Source organism: Lissotriton vulgaris, chromosome 8, assembly GCF_964263255.1.
Source record: "Lissotriton vulgaris chromosome 8, aLisVul1.2, whole genome shotgun sequence".
In the NCBI taxonomy this organism is placed as follows: Eukaryota; Metazoa; Chordata; class Amphibia; order Caudata; family Salamandridae; genus Lissotriton; species Lissotriton vulgaris.
Window position 1 is genome coordinate 822,842,765 of NC_141696.1, and position 18,800 is coordinate 822,861,564.

Here is an 18,800-nt window from a genome sequence, read left to right on the forward strand (position 1 = left end):
TCAGACCACTGCAAAGGTACATTAAAGTCTCTGGATTAATGTACACATGGTTTAAGGGTTCATAATGGGTTAAGGTAAGAAAGCTAGTGTAGGGGCATGAATTAGGTTGGGAGTGTGTGTTGGGGTTTAGAAAAGGGTTAGGATTAGTCTACAGGGCAGCAAAGGATCCCCGATATGGCGGATGAGCATCGCCGCCCCCCTCTTCCATCCCCCTGCCGGCAGCTGCAAAAAGTGAAAAATAAAATGATAACAAACCAGGTTTCATAGTTTTTTATTTTTCTCTCCCGGGTGAATCTTGGGGGCCGAGCCATCAACAGGCAGTCAAGGAGGGGAAGTGGTGGGCACTGTTGTCAGTGTGCATACGGGTTTGGCTGCCATCTATGCCAGGCCAAACCGACATGGACACTGAAGCTGTCTCCAACCTGAGCTGCTTTGCTGAGTTGGTTACAGCAGGCACAGTCTCCCAGTCTCTCTGGGGCGTAAATTAAGGGCGCTCAGGCCAATCCTCAAGCGAAGCTCATAGTCCCAGCAGCATAAGGGCAGCTTCAGGACTGTACTAGAAAGAGATCCCTATGGGATGGAGGTGCACTCTATTATTATACTTAAACTTTATAATCAAATTACAACAAGGGTGCTACACTACTAAAGTGTGTTGGCTTCACACTAAGATAAACTAACAAAACAAAACGGGAGTTCCCCTGCATGTAGTGTGCACTGTACCTGTAGGTACAGTGCACACTACATGCAGGGGAACTCCTGTTTTGTTTCATTAGCTTCAGGATTGACCACAGGGGATTCTGAGAACCTGTGCTGGTGAGGAGCAGAAGTGCAGCCATGCACAAAGTACGTTCTTTTTTATTTGTTTTTTGTAGTTTTATAGTCGTAGTTCGCCCCCCTCTCCACCGGTCTCACCAATCAGCCCTGACACCATCCACTACTGCTAAAGGGTATGATTAGGTTAGATTGGGGAGCCTAGTACCAGAATATTGCTGATATTAATGTTGCATCCTAAGTATCATCTAGAAAATATGGAGGTGAATAATAGAAAATCTACACCCAAAAACACTATAGGGCATATTAGCAAGGAATTCTGGTATTTATTGCAAAACACGCTTTGCGTGTTTTTTTTTTTTATCGCTGCCTATCGCTGGATATGTTAGCGGAGAAAACATGCTATTAGCAACATTTTTCTCCATTGTGCTAAAATATCCAGCGTTAGCGGCAAAATGCGTGAATATCGCTGGAAATCCAGCGATATTCATGCATTAATCCCAATAGGGGCTAAACCTGACAATCCACCACCTATTGAATACACAGGTAAGTCATCCTATTAGTAGGTGTTAGATTCTAGCGATAATCGCGCTTAGAGTGACTTTTTTTATCGCTAAGCCTGCGTTGCTAATAGGTGATAGCTGTGTTAGCGACTGCTTTCAGTCGCTAACAGTTTGGGTACGCCCACTTTGCATGTCAGTTCAGTTCAAATAACTTTATTAGATTCAAAAACTTTGCATGTCATTAGCGATAAATGTCGCTGACATGCAAAGCGGGCCCCAAACTGGTCGCTATCGCCTAAAAGCTGTCGTGACAGCTTGCTGATAGGGCGATCAAAATATTGCGGCTTTAGCTGGAAAAAGACCAGCTAAAGCGGCGATATTGCCTTTGCTAATATGCCCTTATTTTTTTGTAACAGGCATTTAGGACACTGTATTGATAAAATGAGTCAGATCAAAAAACTCTTCAATAAAGTAAACAATGTTACCTCTGTGTTCAGCCAACCGGTTTCATACAGTTTTTCTTTCTTTATTTAGGTTATTGGTATAGTGTATGAAGACTATGGCAGGGGCGTAGCTTCGGGCGGGGGGGGGGGGGTTGGGTGTTACACCCCCCAAATGTATACTGTAGTAAATAGTTGGGTACAGGTGCTTTAAGTCATGTATGGTGAGGTGTTTATCAGATTTCACTTGGAACTTTTACATACACACACACTTGTTTCTGTTTTAAAGGTTTTAAAAAATGGTTATTTTACAAAATATTAAGTTGTAAGTACACCTCACAATCCGCCTCCTACTGCTCCTTAAGGCCCCCCTCCTGCCCTGCCTCTCGTAAAATGTATTTTAAGCAGTGGGTGATTGTTGGGAAATCTGAAGCTTATCCCATCTCCAATCCTGCTGACCAAGCTACATCCCTGGACAAAGGGCACAGAGTGGCACAGCCATTTATAAAAATAAGGCATATAATAACAGCAAGACATGCAAAGTATTTATCAGAAAGCCTGAAATCTAGGTCTTCAAAATGAAGGTGTTATCTTTGGAATATAATATTTGAGAAGAAGTATTGAAATAAGCGGGTAGGGATTACAAAAGGTCATTTGTTGGTAATTCTGTTTGTTAAAGGAATTGTATCAGCTGCCTATAAAAGGCAATCTCTGCAAGAAAGAAGGGGACATAGTGGTACTTGCTTACCTGCATCTGAATCAAGGGGTCAGGTGTGGCGCCGCGGCTAGGGCGACTGACTCTGGAATCTGGGGATCCCGGTTCGATCCCCGGCACTGGTGACACGGGTGATTGTGCGCTTTATAAATGTGGATTATTATTATTATTATTAACTCCATGGCTGCTAAGGCAATTCCCCTCCTGTGCTGGGAATTCGCTATTTTCATTGTTTTATGACGAGCTGGGCTCGTCATCAGTGTATGAGGAGGCTACACCATGACGAGCCCAGCTCGTCATGAGTGTGGAAGGGGTTAATACCAACTCGGCAGCCTCTATGCAGCTCTGCCAATGAGCTGAAGCCCAGCAACAGCTCTTAATTGGTTGAAGAATATCCTGGAAAAGATTTTGAGATGCCTGTCAGCATTTTGAAGTCAGCTTGGCACCAACTGCCAAAACATCTGGTTATAAGCTGACACCTTGAGCCACATAAACATGTCACCTTTTGACTCAACAAAGGATAGGATCAAAACAGGGACATCACTCTGTGATTTCCCACATTTAAGAGTCAGCATCAGACTCTAGTTAAGACCAAAACCGAATGTTGCTTCAACTCGAATAGACTTCTATACTAAGAACCTGACACAAGTCGCATTAAAGAGCCGCTTGTCTCAACCTCCTCAATATCTGTGAGCAACACTTTTGACGTAGGACCCTACCTAAAACCATGGTGCTTTTGCCACTGCCAAGCCTCACTCAAGTGGAACCTCACCGAGAGCACTTGAGTCAGGAGGCACTCATTGGCCTCTCCCCAATACCATTTCCTTTAAATCGTTTTTTAAAGAATTTCAAAGCTCATTTAGGGCCATGCAGACAATGGCTTCAAGCTCCACTCTCTTTCCTGTTGGTAACCAATAGAGGCAAAGAGATCAATAGCTGGACAGAATGCTGAAACAATGTTCAACATTCACCCCCAGTACAGTCCCTTGAGGAGCAGGGTGAAGACTGATTTGCATTTGGCGGGGTCCAAACCGGGGTGGCATAGTGAGCAAAAGACCATGGATGAAACCCAGGTCTCTTGACCGGTGTGAGTGGTTGAAAACTTTCAGCACTCTGTCCATCATCTTGTTGTGTTTGCTATGTTCACCCTAAACGACCAAAGGTATGCCCAGATGTGGGTCCCTGACTCGCTGAGCCACTGGATTCAAGCTAACCTGGCTGATGAGGGATGATACCCCAAAACCAGTCCCAGGATGCTTGTTTCCGGTCCAGGGAGAACCAGGCCTGGCAGTTCGGGCTGGACCGTTCCCATGAGGAACAGGGACAAGACTGATTTACATATGGTTGGGTTCAAACTAGTGTGAAAAGTTTCAGCACTCCATCCATCATCTTGTTGTGTTTGGTAACCAACAGAGGTGCCATAGAGTACACGAAGCTTGGTCGACGTTTGTTCAATCCCTCGTCAAAAATTAGTTTACACAGGGACTGAAATTATGAAATGTGCACCTCACCCGCACAATTGTTTCCAGGTAGTTTTCAGCAGGTCAGACCTGTAGTGTAAATTCCAAGTCGTGTGGAATTTGGTGTAAAAACGCACTAATTCCACATGTAATTATCACCACAGGCCCAACTGTGACCGTTATTAAGAACAAGACATCACCACATTCATAATTCAGTAAAAAAGCTTGTAAAATAAGTATATGCTTCATACATACACAGTTTCACCGGTAGATGCAGATTTCAACGTATTTCGGTGTTCTCTGCTTCCTGTCTTGAATGGGCTTGTTTAATGTATCAAGAAAGGGCGTTTTCCTTTAAAACCACTTTCTCTTGTATCAAGTGCCGCAGCCTCAAACATCTATCTGTATTTGTGCTGTCGAGTAAGAAATTGAATTTACACCCATTGTTAACTCTTTCGAGCTTTGACTGCCAATAAAGCTTTTTTTTAGTGATGGATGTATCGGTGAGTGGGCCTGTAGCGTTTAATAAATGTTTATTGGTTTCTGGAGTCTGCGGTCAATTATTCATCATGCAGCCATTAGCTCTTTGAAACTTGTGCATTCAGTAGGAGTAAGCAACATTGCTCGCGCCGAGCTCAGCAGTAAATGCTCGCAAACTCTGGACTGCTCTGGCGTGGCAGTCTTTAGAAGAAGCTTTTAATAATTGAAACTGCGATTAGCCATAATGGCCACTTAAAATTAAATTCTTTATCATTTCAAGACGAGTGCTCGTCTCTCTCTAAGACTGGATGTAGCTTAAGACCGCACATTCCTATTTGGGGTCCCATATCCAATTTTAGGATTCAAGCTATACGTAGTGACGTGAAACAGCTTTGCAACATGGTTTTTAAATCGTAGTGTCTTTACCACACCTTTATTACCACGCATGGTTTAACCACATATAGGACTTTCCATGCCTGCCCTTTTCCACCCATTTAAGGTAGGTATGAGGGTTTGGCGGGGCGTCTCCCCCAAAAAGATAAAAAGTACAAAAATATATAGATACATATATATTTGAACTTACCTTGCTACTACTTACCTTAGTTAGACTAATAATGCATGGTAATGGCATGTGTGGTAAAAGCATATGCGTGCTATAAAAATGCGGGGTAAAAATTGAGTTGTAAAGGCATGCAATGTTTTTATCTGTATTGTTCCGTCATACAATCCACAATGACATCTCAAGGATTTGGGGAACCCTGGGCAAGGCTTATTCTGGGGGCTCCTGTCCTTGTCATACAGACCCGCAAGATGCCACACAATGCTTAATTATATGAACAACGTTCAGTATAAGGATCACCTACAAAACAATGCCCAGGGCACAAAAAGCCTTAAGATGACTCCTAGTAACAGATAGAGTCAGCGGTAGTGGTAGGCAGGGCTAAAGGAGAGTCGTTAAGGAAAGGAAAAAGGTGAAAAAGAGAAAAAGTTCACTTTCCCAGGGGCCCCTTTGGAAGGTGTGGGCTCTGGGCAATTGCCCACTTTACCAATGCCTGTGTGCGTCTATACCTTCAGCTAGTCACTGGAAGAGTCCTGGGTCCTTTAAGGGGATGTAGGACATAAATGAGTTTATGTAAGCTCATTAATGGCAGCCTTAATGGCCTTTCTCATGGACTCTTGCAGCACTTTTCTTCCTACATACAATATCCCAGATGCCAAACTCAGTTGCGGTCGGTGGTGGGAGTAGCTGCAGGGTGGTGACGTGGGAGGGGCGCGGTGGGGGGTTGTAATCTATGGATTACGGAGGATTACAGGTAAGTAAACATATAAATAAATAAAATGAATTTCGTTGCGTGCACTGCATCGCATTTGGGGATTTACCTGTAATCCTCCGTAATTCATAGATTACTACCCCCCCAACCCTGCCCCTCCCCCTCCCCATGTCACCGCCCGGCAGCTACTCCCACCACCGACCGCTACTGGCCAAACTCACCACTGGAACGTAATGTCCCAGTCTCTTTTATTTGGCGGTGGGGCGGGTTTAAGGGCAGTTAATACTTCCCCCACACCTCCCAAGTTGTGACCACCACTTTTTTGATGGTGGTAAGGTGGCAGGACAGGACTGGGAACACAAACCAGCCCTAGCAATTCAGCTTGACCGGCCACGTGGGTGGGGTTTAATGCTAGCGAGAAGCTCTGGCCCTGGGGGGAGGTGGGGTGCTAGTGTGAAGCACTGCTGTCGCTTTTGTACAGTGGGCCGATATTGCAGCACTGCTGCAAAACCGGCCCCCTGTAACAAAAGTGCCCCCACCACTCCACAACCGTCCCGATCTCTCAGCCGACTGGGAAAACACTCAGTGGCCACTATGACCAGCCCAGCCCTGGAGGGAGGGAGGTGGGATAGCGGTCAGGAGAAGCCCAGCTTTTCCCACACACTCTCCCACCAACTCTCTTACCCCACCAATAGAAGAAACTAACCAGGAAGTGGGAATTGGGAGGTGATGGACTAGTATTGTTCCCCGATCTTTCCTTTCACTCCCCAATTCCTGATTTAGTTTCACACAGCTCACACAGCTCTTTATCTCCCAATGCTTCTCTGTCCACCATATAGCCATTGCACTTTTCCCAATTAACATTAATGCTGTCTCCATGCTTTCCTTGTTCTCACTTTGATTATACAAACCACAGTATTTAACCATTGGTGTTCCTTATCTTTCCTTGTAATCCATTTAATTTTTGTAAAATAAGTGTTTAACTATTACCTGTTGAGACTGTTGAGAAGTCACATGCTACTATAGTTCACCCAGGTGTAAACTGGGTTTATGGGCTTCACCTGTTGTCATTATTCACCAGAAAAGAGTTCGACACTGTTTTAATTGAACTAAGAAAACATCCTTACAGCCTCTGGCTCCTTGCTGGAGTACAGATGCATACTTTTGCTCCCCTCTCAAGGGACTGATGCTATTTAGATATTTTTCTTAGGTTGAGAAAAATCCATCTTCTGGCTCCTTCCTGGGGCACAGACACTGTGAGAAATTGGGTTGTTGGTTGACTAGGAGGTAAACCCTGGTCAATCAATAGCCACAGTCCCTTGTAGGGTGAACCACAAAAATTCACTATATTAACTAGTGCTCAACCATGGGTAGCTTGATACATATAGTAGTCAGGCTTCACGTAGAGGCAATGTGTTATGTATTTATGCAGCACACAAACATAAAGTGAAAACACAAATGAAGAAAAACCCCAGACCAATTTAGAGAAATAGAGTACATTTTAATACATTATTTGTCATGAAACAACAAAAATTCAATTAGTAGAACCAGAGATATTGATTTTTAAAGTTTTAAGTGAAAATACCTCCAAAAGCACTAAGTGCTATTTGGATAACTGGTCGCTCCGGATGAGGACAAAGTCAGGCTGGCTGAAATGTAGCACGGGCCGGTTACAAGGACTCAGTTAGGCCTGCTGAACAAAGTACCTTAAATCCTGGTTGCAGAGTGTTACATGGATCCAAGGTGAAGAAGTGTCATGCAGTCGAAGCAATGCTTCAGTTCCCAGGTGGGGCGAAGCTGTGGTGTGAAGTTCTGTTGCATCCTCATTGAGGATCCTGTCGACGGGGCTTGCGATGCAAAGTTCTGCTTTCAAGGATGTGACACGCAGCTGGTGATGCATTGGTTCCGTGGAGCTGTGAGGCTTTGATGTGCAGTCCATTGTCATTGTGGAGCCACCATGGACAAGAGATGCGAGAACCTGAGTCGGAGATGCACCACGCTGATGCATCAGTTCAGAAGATGCAAGGGTGATCCAGGCCTTCTGCTTCGCGCCCAATCCATGCAGCAGTAGCAATGCATTAGTTTGGCTCGGGGATGCACGCTCAGCTGGGGAGATGCGTCGGTTCAGCTCAATAATTCGCTATAAGGCAGAGAAGATGCGTTGATTCCGCTGGTAAGCACCATAGGCCCATTTCCAAAGTTTTAGGTGTCATAGCCGCCTACCTAGATCCCAGATGATTCCAATGGGGCTGCAACGCTAGTTCCCAAATCCCCTCAAGACTTGCCCTCGGCTTACAGGAGGAGACACTTCTGCTGTGGCAAATCACAGGGAGAAGTGGGTTGGGATGGAGAGAGCGTGTAGAATCAAAGATGGTGTGGCTTGTCTACTCAACAGCAACACTGCAGCAGGCATTCAGTCTGATGAATGGTACCAGCAGATATGATAGCTATAAACAAATAAATAATAAGGGTTTAGTCTAGTATTAGCTCGCTCTCTTAAGGTATAATTTCACAAAAGTTTTTCAAATCTAAACTAACCTTTAGTTTTGTTGTTTTGTTTTCATTTAGATTGTCCAAAGAGGCCCCTTCATCAAAGTTCTCGAAACTGTAGTGAGTATGATTTGAGCATCAAGTCCACAAGCAAATATGGAAAGGGCTACCTTCACCTAAGTCCTCTCTGGCGGACCTCTGCCAACAGTATGTACAAGTTGAACAAAAGCACTGGCTACCTTTGTTTGCCACACAATGTTGCGACTGAGCTCAGCGCGTATTAAAATCAAGTCTATTAATGTGTCTCTCCTTTTCTTCTCTGTCTTTTTTTCATTCTGGTGCCAAGACTAATGTGGGACGTTCTTTGCAGTGAGCTTCAAACAGGAGGATCAAGGGAGATGGAAAGACAGAGTCCTAGAAGCCAGGAAACAGGTAAGTGGCAGGCAAAGAGGCCAGCGAAGTGGAGGAGTGTGGATGATCAGTAAGCAAGATTGCTTTAGAACGTTCATAAAGGTCACATTCTGATTGTTTGTAACAAGGTACAGGTGCAGATGATTAATTTGATGAGGCTGTCTTCTAGAAGTGGCTTAAGAATGTTCACGAAGGTTGCGTTCAAATTGCTTATAGCAAGGAACAGGTGCAGATGAATAATATGATGAGGCTGTCTTCTAGAAGGTGTTTTAGAATGCTCACAAAGGTTGCATTCTAATTGCTTATAGCAAGGAGCAGGTGCAGGGGATTAATTTGATGAGGGCTGTCTTCCGGAAGGTTCACTTTGAAGACATCTATGCTGCTTGCTTGATGCTTAGTCTGGTGGATTTTCTGAATGTTTCTGTGGTGCCTGAATCCTGACCTTGTATATGCATGGGAAAACATTTGTAAAATCTATTAAGCCTTTTCAAACAAACCGGGGAACACCAGCTGCAGCTAGCTATTACCAACAGCATGTAATATGGTCAAAAGTCAGGGTACAAGGCATTTGTTTATGCAAAAGTGTTGGGAGGAATGATATGAGTAATGTCAGTATATTGTGATAGTCAAGAGAAGTGAGCTGTGGCAGGAATCCTGACACTAGGACTGGGGTGGCACCACTTGGCAGAGTAGAGTCACAGATGGCAGCGTCCAGGTGCAGATGCAAGTATGTTGGAAGCCTGTTATGCCCCTGGGGTTTCAGATCAGGATGCCAGCTAACTAGTCATTGGAGTCACTCTTGGATCTGGGTTCAAGTGATGCAGCTCCAGTCCTTCTCACCCAGGCAAGGGGTCAGCAGGTCAGCACAGCAGGACAGGAGTTCTTCCAGAGCAGCAGTCCATCTGAGTGGCAGTCCTTCTTCCTGGCAGAGTATCCACAGGTCGAATGGTACGGTAGTGGTGGGGTCTCTGGACCTAATTTTATACCCTGGTGGCCTTCTCCTGGAAGGTGGGAGAAGTTTTTGGAAAGGTTCTTTGAATTTCCTGAATCCTCATCCCTGGCTCCAAGCTGGCTGCAATGACAATATAGGGTCATTAGTCTTATTGTGAGGAGAAAGGACACAGCCTATTCAGGTGCAAGTGGGGCTGTGCTCAGCTTCGCCACCCCATCCCTACCAGTTGATGACACATTAAGGCACACCTAATCCCACTATTGTATGACTGTCTGGGAGGAATCCACAAAGTCTAACTTTCAGCTACACCCAGTCATGTGACTGAGAACATACTGCAGGCACAAAAGACAAAGGGTATGAAAATGCCAACTTTCTAAAAGTGACATTTTCAAAACTGTAATGAAAAATCAGACTTTACCATTAAGGAGTGGTTATCCTTTTAATTCCATTGGTACCAAATATTATATATCTACCTCCTCTCAATTAGGAACTACAGCCTATTAAATGTAGAAAGGAATCACAAATGTTATCCTTTGGGAGGGGTAGTCCTCACAGTATTGAAAAATGAATGTGAGAGTTTTTCACTACCAGGACACGTAAAACTTAAAAGTACATGTCCTCGATTTTATTTACGAGAATCAAGAGGGAGAGAGAGGACCAGAAAGCTAGTCCAGATCCCCGGTTTATATGTTAGTAAATCAAAAAGAGACTAGCTAGAGATGGGGTTGGTTTGACATTAATATTGTTATTGTCATAGCGACTCAGTATCGTTTTGCCAATTCGCGGTGGCACCTGTTGGGTGTCTTTAGAAAGCCCTCACCCACCAACCTAGTTGGTGGCATGCTTCATCATCGGGCCCACCCAGTGACACCTAGCGTGTCCCGGGTGTGCTTCGACGCCTGATTACAGCGGAGCAGGTATGTCACTGTGTGTGCGGTGTAAGGTGTTCAGATATGTGAGGTTAAAACGGCTTGGCGGATGGTCCCTGGGGTGAGGATACTTTATTAAAAGGGCCTCCGTCAGCGGTTAAAAATAAGGCTGTGGGACGTTAGAGGCGGGTTACGACCTCCTACGTCCTAAGAGTGTCAACATGTTTCAGCCAGTGCCTTATTACTAATCTGGCTTTCTTCAGGACAATGAAATATGTGTAGGTTTAAAATAGGGGTAGTGTAGTGTAGTCTGCGAAGGAGGCACAACAGGTCCCACGCTGGTGCTGGCCAGAAATCCTGGCCACCCCTTGCCACTTCAATAACCTTGGAGCAATAGCAAGCCAAAAAAAGCGTGATCTTGAGAAGGGAATCCCCCCTCTCACAGTTATATACACTTTAGGGCGTGTAGACACATAGACTACACTACACTACCCCTATTTTAAACCTACACATATTTCATTGTCCTGAAGAAAGCCAGATTAGTAATAAGGCACTGGCTGAAACATGTTGACACTCTTAGGACGTAGGAGGTCGTAACCCGCCTCTAATGTCCCACAGCCTTATTTTTAACCGCTGACGGAGGCCCTTTTAATAAAGTATCCTCACCCCAGGGACCATCCGCCAAGCCGTTTTAACCTCACATATCTGAACACCTTACACCGCACACACAGTGACATACCTGCTCCGCTGTAATCAGGCGTCGAAGCACACCCGGGACACGCTAGGTGTCACTGGGTGGGCCCGATGATGAAGCATGCCACCAACTAGGTTGGTGGGTGAGGGCTTTCTAAAGACACCCAACAGGTGCCACCGCGAATTGGCAAAACGATACTGAGTCGCTATGACAATAACAATATTAATGTCAAACCAACCCCATCTCTAGCTAGTCTCAATTTTATTTACACAGCACCCTGCCCTATGGGCTACCTGTTGACTACTTTAGGGGTGATTGATAAGTAATAAAAGGGGAGTTTAAGGCATGGCAATAGGGTTTAAATACCAAGTCAATATGGCAGTGTGACTCTGCATTCAGGTTGCAAGGGCAGGCCTGGGACATATTTTAAGGTGCCACTTAAGTGGGTGGCACAAAAAGTGCTGCAGGCTCACTGGTAGCATTTAATTTACAGGCCCTGGGTATATGGTACATCACTTTACAAGTGACTTTATTGTACATTAAATATGCCAAACAGGCATATACCAAACAAACCATGTTTTAGGGAGAGAGCACTAGCACTTTAGCACTCGTTAGCAGTGGTAAAGTGTACAGAGTGTAAGGCTAACAAAAATGAATTCAGCAAAAAGGGGAGGAGGAAGGCAAAACGTTTGGGGGTGAACCTGCAGAATGGCAATTTCCAACAGGCATACCCAACTCTACCCCAGCAAGGAGCCCGGTGCTGATCGATTTTGTATTGAGAGAAATTGGGGAACAATGACATTTGTCTGACATTTTGGAGTTTTATGGGACAGAATGTAAAGAAAGTATCATTTGTTTACCCATACTATGATATTTGCAGGGATTCTGAGAAGTAAAATGTGTTGAGATTCATGGAACCATGTCAACTTAGAGTCCTCTGAATATCTAGATTCAGAAATGTTCGATGTTGGTAGGTTACCCAGTCTGCGGGCCAACCCTAGGTTGAAATACTGGAGATATTCTGTCTTTCCTTCCTGCATGTACTTGCCTCTACTTCCATACACCTCTGGTCCTGGGCATTATTAGTTGCCCTGTCCACCCCTTGCTTGGTCTTGACACTTGGCATGTCATCCGCATTGACATGACAGGAGACTTGCCACCCAGGATTGTAGCTGCCACAAATTATCTACCCAGTTTTGGCCCTCCCATAAACAGCACTGCCAATCCTATTCCCATGTGAGTGCCCCAATAGTTGTGATAGCATGTCCCATCTGAGTGTCAGGCTACGGTGGACTTTGAGACTTTATCACAGGATTCGTAGATCCTGGCAGACGAAAACCTACTTCAGGATTTGAAGATCCTCTGATTCTAGGAACTACTGCCCATGGAAGGAGTAAAGGACTCCGGGTTCTATAAAAGCCACTGTGTTTGGCTCTCCTCCCTCTTGATTAGAAGAAACCTCTCTTTGGGCTTTGCTTTTGACCTGTGTTCTGGATCTAGTTTGTGGATGAAGAAACCGATGCTCAGCATCTAACGTTAGTACTATCAGCCATAAGAAAACATCAAATCTATTCTATGTTAAGCAAGAACGACTTTTATGTGATGGAAGTCACGTTTTTTGGTGGGATCTTAACTCCAAAAGGCTTTAGTATGGAAGAAAGGTAAATTCAGGAAGTGACTTAGGGCCTGATTACAAGTTTGGCGGTACAGCACCGCCGCTCCGCCAAACCTCTGGTGACGCCACCCGCCAGATTAGGAGTCTCCTCCTGTGTGGGGGGGCTTTTTTTTGCCGTTCCTACGGCAGTGAATCTAAAAACAGGCACCGCAACGGGAACGCCAAAAACAGTTCCTTTATGGCATGGACTGAAAAGTCAATGCCGTGCAGGAACTGGTGTGCATGCACATGCCGCCCTGTGTGCATCCACAGGGGGCAGAGGCACAGGAGGCCCTGTAGGGCCCACTATGCTTACTCCACCCCAGGGTTTCACATGGCAGAGAGAAAACTCCTAATAGGTTTGACGGGATTGCGGTGGTCCCGCCAAGCATATTGATGACCTACACCACCGCACACCAGTAGGGAATGGAGGTTACCTGGCGGCTGTGGCGGGGCTGTGGCCTTACCACTGCCCAAATCATAATAGGGTGCAGGGTAGAACCCCGCGAGTCTGGCGGTCTTTGGCCCACCATATTCGTTATCAGCCCCTAAGTGGCCAACATTTAGGATAGTCGAGCTGAGCAATGTTTTTTAGGATTTGCCAATTTTTATCCAAGATTCATGGGATGGTTCTCTCATGTCATTGCTCCAGTTGCAAATCTGCTTTGGAAATAACCCTCCCTTTGTTTGTTTCAGAGAAGCCAATGTGGCATTTGAACATCTCAAATAAGCTTTTACCACAGCTCCTGTTTTGGCGGTTCAGGGACAAAAGATCAAAACCATAAATATTGTCCTACCAAAATATTGTGTCAAAAAAATCGATCACAAAATATTGTTTTCTATGCATATAATAGTAAGTACAAAAATATCAAACAAAAATGTCGTTATGCGCTAATATTGAATTAAATAGATACAAAAATATTGAGATATACATTTATTTAGTAAAATATAGTAAATATGAAGTACTTTAACTTGGAACATTAGAATATTGTTAATTAAACATGTTTAAATAATATTTAAGTGTCGGGATTGAAAGCAGCGCAAGAACACGCAAGCGCCACTAACCTGACTCTGATGGCCAGCAGAGACGATAGACGATAGTCCTCCCAACTCCGCACTGCACAAACCCCAACAATGGAATATACCCACTATTCGAGCCTGTACTGAAAGGGGCCGGGAGGTGGATTGGCATCGGGGGATCTGGTACTTCTGGTATCGTCTGGTCGTTACACCACGAGGTTACTGGTACTGGGACACTGCAGGCAGAGGAGGGGACAGAGAGCAAGAGATTAATACCACAACTGTAACTGTCTGAACTCTGGTTCCCCCCCTTTGATTCAAAACTCACCAGTTTCTCAACCCCATGTATCCGAGAAGGAATCCATGAATACGCACTGCGCACTAGCAAAAAGGTTGCCAGAAGTACGGAGAAGTTAGCTTGACTTCTCGACCTAAAACACACTACAGGTGTCTACGGGGATCTGAATGAGGGCTAATTGTACTCAGCGTTAAAGCCACGCTTCGTAAGAACCACAATACTCCTTGTGGAATGGTGTAGCCCAAGTATCAGGTAGGGTCAAGAGAACCCGGACAGAGAGAATTGGAATCCCCAGTTATATAAACAATAATGGCAGATGCACCTGTACCAAACTAAACAATATCAACAAACACAAGGATAGGAGGCGATCCCGCACTCTTCAGGTATACTTGCACGACAAGATAAGGCTTGCAAAAAGAATTCTACTGGAGTCCTGACCACGCTGGCTCTTCATCGGCGTTGATTGCTCCAACGAGAACTGACCACGCTGGCTCTTCATCGGCGTTGATTGCTCCAACGAGAACTGACCACGCTGGCTCTTCATCGGCGTCGTGTTTAACAAGATAGCTGACCACGCAGGCTTTTCATCAGCGTAGATCACGGTAAATCAACTCCGAGAGAGAACACCCAATACTGCTAACGAGAGAGTACGGAACAAGATTGACAAGCCCCGTTGTGTTCCGGAGGTGGAGTTTAAATAAGGTCCTCCCATTGATTCAACCCCCAGCGCCGGATGGCCTTCTGGGACTTGTAGTATTTCCGTAAGGGGCGGTCAGTACGGAATCTTTTGCATTTGGCCGTGTCGATGGTAGCGATCGCTACAGAACCCCCTCTCGAGGACCGCCGTCCCGGCGGACGCCCTGGCTTCCCGGGATACTGCTCATGGAATTGTTCAACCAAATCGGGACAATGTAGATGGTCCACAGGTTCCCAGGTTCTGTCTTCGGGGCCAAATCCCTTCCAATCGACCAGGTACTGAATCCTGCCACGTACCATACGTGAGTCCAGAATGGACAGTACCTCGTATTCCTCATGTCTTTCAACATCCACAGGACGAGGACGTTCAGGCAACCGCACGCTTGGAAGACAAGGACGTAGGAGCGACACATGAAACACAGGATGAATCGTCCTTGATATTGGCAACAAGAGTTTCATGGATACCGCATTTATTACCTCACAAATACCATAAGGACCAACATATTTAGGCTTCAATTTCGTAAGTCCCTTTATATGCAGGTTGCGCGTAGAAAGCCAAACTTTGTCACCAACCTTATACTCAGGTTCCGGGGTTCGTCTCATATCAGCAAAATGTTTCTGGGCCATTTGGGCTTTTTCCAAATTGTTCCGAGCCTCGATCAGAATCGCCCGAAGATGAGCATGATGTTCATGGATGGCAGAAACCAAGGATTCAGCCGGCCATTCAAATGGAAGCATGTTCGGATGGAATCCATACAGGCAAAAGAACTGAGAACACCCAAGGTGGTATGTACAGAGTTATTATAGGCGAATTCCGCTAACCATAAAAGGATGGTCCAATCGGTGGTGTTCTGTAACGTAAAACATCGCAGGTATTGTTCAAGCGTCTGATTCAGAAGATCCGTTTTACCATCCGTTTGCGGATGGTAGCTGGACGAGAGCCGAGCATCTATCTGCAGAATGGTACATAGAGCCTTCCAAAAACGAGAGGTGAATTGTGTTCCCTGATCTGTAATTAGCACACTCGGCAGTCCGTGTGGTCGTACGACGTGTTGCAGGAATACTTTAGCCAATTCACTGGAGGAAGGCAGACCAGGTAAAGAGATAAAATGTCCCATTTTCGTAAGATGGTCAACTACCACCAAAACAACTGTCTGTTTCTCACAAGGGGGCATTTCCACAATAAAATCCATGGACAAGGTATGCCATGGTTTGGGTGGAATCTGTAATGGCTACAACAGTCCTGGCGGTTTGATATGACTGGATTTTCCCTGTGCACAGATCGCTCAGTTTTTTACATACTCCTTGGAATCAGCTCTGACACCAGGCCACCAAAATGATCGTTCCACATTAGCTGTGGTCTTGTGAATGCCCATGTGTCCCCCTAAGGCAGAATCGTGTGCCCATTCCAAAACCTTGCATTGGAACTCAGTTCGGGGTATATATAAGGCATGGTAATGATATGCTAACTGATCTTTTTCGCATCGGTTGTCAGGCTCTTCTTGCACCCAAGATGTTATGTCCAGGTCAGTTAGAGCGACTCGAACGTCTTCTAGAAAATCTTCGGAAGTGATTAAGGCAATGGACAGTTCCGATTGTTCGGTCCCCTTAAGAATGAAAGGGGGTCCCATAGGAACTACTGCTTCTTCATCTTCCAACCTAAAGAGCGCATCTGCTTTTCAGTTACGGGTCCCAGGTCTATATTTGATCACAAAGTCAAAATCTGAGAAGAAGAGGGTCCACCTCAATTGACGAGGAGTCAAAGCCTTTGCTGTTTTCAAAAACAACAGATTACGATGATCTGTGATGATCTTGACAGTATGTAATGCCCCTAGGAGGTAGTGTCTCCATTCTTCGCACGCTCTCTTGATGGCTAAGAGCTCTTTGTCAGTGATGGTATAGTTGACTTCACACGGGGTGAGCTTCTTAGAGTAATATGCCACAGGGTGAAGCTGACCTGTGGTAGGGTGGCGTTGGGACAGGACTCCCCCGAGAGTATACTGTGATGCGTCAGTTTCCAGCACAAATGGCATCTTAGGGTCTGGATGTCGAAGAATGGGTGCTTGTGTAAACTTCTCTTTCAGACGTTGGAATGAGTTCTCGGCTTCCTCTCCCCATCTGAAAGGGACATTTTTCTTTAAAGGGCAGTGATGGGATGGATGACCTTAGAAAAATCCTGAATGAAACGTCGATAATAGTTGGCAAAGCCAAGAAAGCTCTGCACTGACTTGACGTTTCGTGGCGTTTTCCAAGTTAGGATGGCCTTGATCTTACTCATGTCCATTCGAAACCCTTGAGCATCGATCACATATCCCAAAATGGCAACTTGTTGAACATGAAAAAGGCATTTTTCCAGCTTGGCATACAGTGAGTTTTGTTGTAGCCGTTCCAATACAGTTCTTACATGTGTGATGTGGTCTAACAGAGATGCAGAATATATTAAAATATCGTCAATGTAAACCACACAAAATGACTCTAAACACCCCCTTAACACCTCGTCCATAAAGAACTGGAAGGCTGCGGGGGCGTTGCATAGGCCAAAAGGCATCACCCGATATTCATAGAGGCCAAACTTAGTTCTAAACGCAGTCTTCCACTCATCCCCCTTCATTACGCGTACGAGATGGTAAGCCCCACGGAGATCGAGTTTGGTGAAATAGCGAGCTCCCTTCAACTGATCCATCAAAACAGGAATTAGGGGCAGAGGGTAACGATTCTTGATGGTTACTTTGTTGATGGCTCGATAGTCTATACAAAGTCGCAACTCTTCGCAGTCCTTCTTGGGTATAAAGAACATGGGCGAAGAGGCAGGAGAGGTGGAGTGTCTTATAAACCCAGATGCCAGATTGTCCTCGATATAGGTTTTTAAATATAGTGTCTCCTTTTCTGTTAGGGCATACACCCTGCTGCAAGGGATATCCGCACCCGGAACGAGGTTGATCCGACAATTGTAGGTGCGATGGGGAGGCAATTGAGTGGCCTTTTGTTTGTCGAATAAGGCGTGGAATTCACGGTACTCATCGGGTAATGCTGTGGCACAGCAAAAGGAATCAACGGAACATGCACCAGCTAAGTAAGTAGTGGGTGATGGATCAGGTGGGGAGTCATGGTTTATCTGGTCCCGACAATGTTCTTTACAAACTCGGAAGTCATACAGACTGTACGAGACGCCCAGCTTACCATAGGATCATGCAGCGTTAGCCAGGGCATACCCAGAATGAGACAGAACTGTGGGGCATCAATAAGGTCGAACTGGATGTACTCACAATGATCTCCAAATCTCATTAATAAGGCAAGCGTATGGTACGTTACAGGGCCTGATGACAATACAGTACCATCCACTGTTTTAACGGTTTCAGGCATACTTTTCTTTTCACAGGGGATACCCATGCGGAATGCATAGTCTTGGTCGATATAGTTCCCTGTAGCCCCCGAGTCTAACAAGGCATCGAGTCTTAACGGGTCCTGATTAGCTACCCATAAAGAAACACTCACGTTCATATGGGCGACTGCAGGGTGTAGGGTATTTGCGACATATGGGGAGACCATATTAGGTGGTCGTCTCAAATCAGAGGTCTCTATCTGATCCGAGACCTTCAGTTTTACGACGGCTCACTTGAGCTCAGAGCGGCCTGTACTCGAGGAAGGGGATTTTTCCCTGGAACGTAATTCCTGGCTCTACACTCATTGATGAAGTGCCCACCTTTGCCACAATATAGGCAAAGTTTGAGCCTCCGTCGCCTGTCCCTTTCTTCCCTGGTGAGAGGACCACGGATTCCCCCGATTTGCATGGGTTCCGGTCCTTCTGGTGTCCTTACTTTTTCCTCACCCCCCTGCCGGGGTTTAACCACGGGGTATGAGTATCTATTGTCTCCCCTATTTCTATCCCCTTTTCGTTCCAGCAACCGGTGATCTAGTTGGACGGTCAGATCTATTAATTCCTCACAAGTAGAAGGCAATTGCACCACCTGTGCTAATACGTCCTTCAATTCTCCCCGGAGGCCTTGATAAAACAAGGAAATCCGCTTCTGAGCCGGCCAATCCGTTTCTACGATTAGGCGATTAAATGTGGTTAT